Here is a 6,710-nt window from a genome sequence, read left to right as displayed (position 1 = left end):
ATTGGACCAACTTCTGTTGGTGAAAGGCAAGCTTTCAAGCCACACAGAACTCTTCTTCAGAGCATATGGTACCCTACCTTGCCAGGTCTCTTACAGTGTGTGCCAACTACTCATGCTGAACTATTTCTTCCACCTTGCATTTTGCTGTGACTCTGGGACAAAGGTGGGCAAACTTTTTTGGCCTGAGGGCCACACTAGAGTTGCGAAACTGTCTGGAGGGCCAGATAGGGAAGGCTGTGCCTCCCCAAACAGCCTGGCCCCTGCCCCATCTGCCCCCTCCCACTTCCTACCGCCTGACTGCCCCCCTCAGAACCCTCGACCCATCCAACCCCCCCTGCTACTTGTCCCCTGAGCGACCCCCCCCCCCCGTGCCTATCCAACCCCACCCTGTTCCACATCCCCTGACCCACCCGCACCTCCGCCCCCTGACAGACCCCTTTGGGACTCCCACACCTACCATGCAGCTTAAAGCAGCAAGAACTTGCAGCCCCTCCGCCACAGCGCGGGCGGCACAGCGAGTTGAGGCTGTGGGGAAGAGGGGACAGGGAGGAGCTGGGGACTCGAGAGCCAGGCATGATGGTCCCATGGGCCATAGTTTGCCCACCTCTGCTCTGGGAGTACTTTTCCCAGACCTGAAGAAGAGCTCTGGGTGGCTCAGAAGCTTGTCTCCCTCACCAACAGAAGTTGGTCCAATAAAAGATATTGCCTGACTCACCTTGTTTCTCTAATGTGTTGGGTCTGAGATGGGTACAAGTACGCTGCATAATCTTCATAAAGGCAGTTTGCATGGTCAAGCTGTACCTTAAAACTCAGACTTTTTTTTATTAGGATAGAATCTACTGCTTATAGAATATCACTTCTCACTTCGACTGTGGATCGTATACTGTTCAGAAAAACTGGTCAAGCTAATTTAGTAATAATGCAATGGATAAACTTTAATCTCAGCTCAGGTTTGAATGAACAAAAATTTTTGTCATCTATTCACTCTATAGTGGATTCTGTAAAATGTGTTCACTTGACTTTTATCTGATGTCAGTTACTATTGATAGCAGTCTGAGCCTGAAGATGGAATGGACATAGAACTGAACTTTGCAATGTTCAGCAGAGCACAGCATCAAAGGAGCTAAGGAGCAGAAAAGGATTAAATATCTACTGTAAATGTTCTGAGATCAGCATCCTAGTGTGCCAGGTGTGGTACAAATATATTGTAAGTAGATAGTACCTATGCCGAGAATCTAGACAGGGTGTGAGGGGAAATACAGGCACAGAAAAGTGAAGGTCACACAACAGGCTTGTAATTGGGCAGGGAATATAATAAAGGGTTAACTCCCAAGCCAATGCCCTACACGTTTAACTAGGATACCTTATTGACTACAGCAGTGTGGGCCAAAAGCTTGTACGCTTCCTTGACACTTGAGTATATAGATGCTCTTTTGGATAGATCACAGAATAGGGGCTATGGCCCTATTGTTTGACCTATTCACCCCTCAAGTTTTTCAAACAAAGAGCAATGTGTGGAAAAAGTGTTGTTGAGATTTTATGTACCACAACCATGTACCTTAATTTCTTAATAGATTTGTATACAGAGCAAGTAGGGTTAGGGTCTGCCTTCTTCAGTAGAGAATGCAGAAAGACTACTAGGCCTGTACCACAGAAATACTTAACATGAAGCCTTGATTGTGTCTTTCTAGGGAAGAGAGCCTTTTCATTTTAAGAGGAAGGTTCTTGGCCAGCTACCTCATATAATATCTCCACCCCTGTATATGTTCAGTTTCATAGCAAAATTAATGTGAAAGTTAAAGGTAGTCAGCCCATATCTAAAATTAACAGCAAGTAAAACAACCAGCACAAAAACACATTGCTTGTCTGGCTATGCTGAAAGGAGGACAGGAGCCATTTGATTGGGTTTAATTAGGCTGCAACTTTATTATTAGAGGACTGGGACTACCTGGCAGATAACAATGTACAGTGCAGGTAACCCCATGTTTATTCCATAATTACCCAGGAGGCTTTCACCAGCTCCCTCCAGCAAATCCATTACTGGGCCCTTGCCATACCTGGGGTTGGAGGGCTTCCACCAGGTCCTGCCACCCAGGGCTGGATTACAATTATGAGGGGGCCTAAGGCTAATGGGAGAGAGGGGAAGGGTCTAAGTACAAATTACATATTGCAAAAAATCATGAAGTCAAACATTTATCTACATACATATTTAATTTTATATAAAATTCACTATTTATATAAAATTAAATATGTAACAAGTTTGTTCTACTCTGGCTGCACTCAATTCTTTAAACAGATACTTCTGAGTCAGAGGTAGCATGAGGGATGCTACGCTGTCCTTCTCTTAGGCCTCCTTCCTCCTAGGTAGTGGAGTGCTCATCTGTATGGGGATGAACACTGCAACATTCCCCATCCTGCTCACCTCTTTCAGGCTTGTGCTTCTACCCCAGCTCTCTGGATGGCACAGTACAAAGCTGAGCCCTACAGCGGTTTCCCCTAAGCTGTGGCCTCTACACCATCTCACTCTGCCTGCAGTCTGGGAGGCAGCCAACCAGCTAGCTTTTATGTAAAAAAAAAAAAAAAACCACTCGGGTGTAAAATCCACTGCAGTAGAGGAAGTAGTAGTGGGAAAATTACATTGGGTGGCATTGTAGTTTAGGCTGTCTTGCTCTGAAAAGTGTCTCCCAGTGTTGCACTGGCTGAGGACAATGAATTACTGTTTTCAAATTGAAAACAAGTATTACTTGGGGGATAATACCCAGTTTGTGTAGTTAATCTCTGGTGATTCACCACATCAGGCCATTCTGTCACCAAGCTCTTCCACAATTAGAATCACAGAATTGGAAGGGACCTTGAGAGGTCATCTAATCTGGTCCCCTGTACTCATGGCAGGACTAAGTATTATCTGTTCTGGAATGTGTGATCAGTAGCTCTGACATGAGATTTTTTTTTTAAGCATGAGTTCTGTATGCACCAGCCCCCCAGGGTGTGCATTTGTTTGTTTTAAGCTTTCTGTAAGAAATAGGTAACTGCTAGAAGTGACCGATCTTTAGCTGGTTGCCCAGTCATAATATTTAGCACTTCTGTATGAGGTTGACTCTTCAAAATTGCTATACAAACATTGAACAAACTTAATTTAAAGCCTTTCAGCTTTTGAATGACCAGGAGCTAACAAAACAGATCTATTCCCTGTTGTGTTCTGTGCCCCACACACACACAAAAAGGCTTCATTGAACATCAGCATCTTTAAAAGAATCATTAAGGATCTTTCAAAAGAACAGTCCAACCAAAGCTGCTATAGTGACACCCTTGTTATGTCTGTTGTTTAAGGCTGGGGTAGAATGAAGGGAGAGCTTCCTGTTTTGTTTGCATGTGTAAATCAAGCAGACCTTTGTTTTCCTTAAAGTGCTCAGAGTTTAGGGGAAGAAAGTGAATAAGATTCTGCTTATACCAAGTGTGAAAAAGCAGAAGGAACCAAAATCTATTCTTGTGCAAAAATGTTCTCCCTGAAGTCTATAAGGCTACACAGGTGTAACTCTCAGCAGGAATTGGCCTGTGTTCTCATTCCCTTCTTAAATCACTCACATTACACACTTACCCAACATTTTCCACTTGGGAAAGAAGTTAGTGTGAGTTGGGGCAGAAAAATGAGGACTAACTTCAGGTTTATTTAGCTTTAAGTTTCTGGAATGAAACCAGATGCAAGGTACTTTTATGATGGATTGAACTGCTAGAGAATCAGCAAATGGATAGAACCTGCCTTTAGCCTATTCAGCCAGTCTATCACAGCCTGCTAAGAAGTGAATTTAAAATCCTTGAGGGAGAGAGGATAGAGAAACCAACAACACTGTGTTGTGCATCATAAATCTGAAGCCCCTCAGTGGCAGGTACTATAAAAGTTGAAATACTGGTATCCAGAATGGGATGTTGGTTTTTCCTACAAATGTGTGAGAATTCATTCCTTATACATGGGAGGGGCAATACTTCTGGCTGGAGCTGGATAGTGTGGGTGCAGGTTCAGTGTAAGTTTCCCACCCTGCCACTCTGGTACTGCCTCTTTCCCCCATCGGCACTCACTAGTTGTCCAGAAACAGGACTCAGCACACATAGACAACTGGGACAGGCACTAGGACCCAGGAGGCAGCATCCTGGAGCTGCCTGCCAGCCTCAGCCCAGGAGGGGGAGCTTCTTCCCTAACAGCTAAGCAGAGCTCTGGAGAAATGGGGCAGGGTAATGCCTGCTCACACCATGCCTGCAGCTGGCACAGGTTCCTGTGATAACTAGATTTTTAGTGTCCAGTCATGAGTTTTAACTGCAAAAAGGAGTACTTGTGGCACCTTAGACACTAACCAATTTATTTGAGCATAAGCTTTCGTGAGCTACAGCTCACTTCATCGGATGCATTCAGTGGAAAATACACTGAATGCATCTGATGAAGTGAGCTGTAGCTCACAAAAGCTTATGCTCAAATAAATTGGTTAGTCTCTAAGGTACCACAAGTACTCCTTTTTGTGAATACAGACTAACACGGCTGCTACTCTGAAACCTGAGTTTTAACCAGATACCTGGCAGTGTGTCCCTGCAGCGTAGGGAGAGGCAGACAGGAGGGAGCAGAAGCAGCAGGCTGCCAACTGCGCTCCAAGTCCCAGGGAGCTGCTTTGACTTTCCTGCTGGCAGGAGCACTCCTGCCAGGCTGCAGGAGCAAGCTCATTCCCCCTCACCTGGTTGCAGCCCCTGCCTGACCAGTAGGGCCTGGGAGTTACAGTTCACAAGCTGTGGTATTTTTTTGACAGAAAAGATGTAGAACACATTTTGCAAAAGTGTATTTATCTCCCCCCTACCCCCAGAATTGGTCTAAAGAAGTCTGGGAAAAGGGGCTATAAGAACACTTCCCTTGTGTTTTGCTTCAACTGTTCAGCCTCCTAATTTTTATAAGCAAAAACAGCCAACCTTGTGAAAAGTTGCAAATACAGTCCATCATAGAGTCAATTTCATGTTGACCAGCAAATGTCTATATAGTATTCTGTATTATGGCAGAGTCATGTTGCAAAAGATCATTCCTACATACTAAGAAATGTAAAGGTTTTCACTGAAAAAACAGGTGGCCTCAAGTGAAGCTGTGGCTCTTAAGACTGTAGTGAAGGAGACTTTCACAAGACCTGAGACCAACCAATGTTTCCATTAAATATTTTTACAGTTTTCATAGAAGTAATAAAATTCCACCATATTTGCATCCTAAACACAGAAGGATGGAAGCCACCTTGAGCAAAATTATTTTTAATCTCTAAAATGAAATGTAAAAGTGAAATGAAAGTACTAATTTTTAAAGCTTAGTTTTAAGAATCAATGTTACTTGTAACAATCTATTAAAAAAAGATAAGTGACAACCTGGGGAATTACAGACCAGTCAGCTTCAGTACCTGGAAAGATAATGGAGCAAATAACCAGTTTGTAAACACCTAGAAGATAATTAGTTGTTAAGTAACAGTTAATATGAATTTGTCAAGAACAAATCGTATCACACCAACCTAACAGCTGTCTTTGACAGGGTTACAAGCCTTGTGGTTTGTGGGGGCAGGAGAAGGAAGAGAGCAGTAGATGTGATATTTTGACTTTAGTAAGGCTTTTGATACTGTCCCAATGATCTCAAACTAGGGAAATAACCTAGTTAGAGCTACTATAACTGTTGGAAAACCATTCTCAGGAGTAATCATCAGTGGCTCACAGTTAATCTGGAAGGGATATGGCATAGGGTCCTGTAGGGATCAGTCCTAGGTCCAGTTCTGTTCAGTATCTTCATAAATTATTTAGATTATCACATAGAGAGTACACTTAAAGTTTGCAGATGATACCAACCTAGGAGAGGATGCAAGTGTTTTAGAGGATAGAATTACAATTCAAAATGATCTGGACAGAATGAAGTAAACAGAATGAAATTTGATGAGGACAAATGCAAAGTATTCCATTTAGGAAGGAACAATCAACTGCACACATACAAAATGGGAAATGAATACCTATGAAGAAATACAGCAGAAAAGGATATCTAGGGGTTATAGTGGATCACAAGCTCAATATGAGTCAACTGTAACACTACTGCTAAAAAAATCAAACATCATTCTGGGATGTATTAGTGTTGTGAGCAAGACACGAGAAGTAATTCTTCCACTCTACGCAGATAAGGCCTCAGCTGGAATCCAGTTCTGGGTGCCACAGTTCAGGAAAGATGTGGACAAATTGGAAAAAGTGCAGAGGAGAGCAACAAAAATTATTAAAGGTCTAGAAAATATGACCTATGAGGAAAGACTGAAAAACTGGGGTTGTTTAGTCTGGAGACAAGAAGACTGAGGGGGGACATAAGTTTCGAGTACATAAAAGGTTGTTACAGGGAGGAAGATGAAAAATTGTTCAACCTAAGGATAGGGCAATGGGCTTAAATTGCAGCAAGGGAGGTTTAAATTGGACATTAGGAAAAAGTTCCTGTCAGGGCGTTAAGAGCTGGAACAAATTATCTAGGGAGGTGGTGGGTTTTTATCATTGGAGATTTTTAAGAACCGGTGTGACAAACACCTGTCAGAAATGGTCTAGTTATTACTTAGTCCTGCCCTGAGTGCAGGTGACTGGACTAGAAAACCTAGGGAGGCCCCTTCTAGTTCTACACTTATGATTCTATGACATGGGTAAAGTGGTACACGTTTAACTATAATTTCCCC

This window comes from Lepidochelys kempii, chromosome 1 (genome assembly GCF_965140265.1).
Source record: "Lepidochelys kempii isolate rLepKem1 chromosome 1, rLepKem1.hap2, whole genome shotgun sequence".
Lineage (NCBI taxonomy): Eukaryota > Metazoa > Chordata > Testudines > Cheloniidae > Lepidochelys > Lepidochelys kempii.
The sequence above is the reverse complement of the archived record's forward strand: the minus strand, read 5'-3'. Positions refer to the sequence as shown.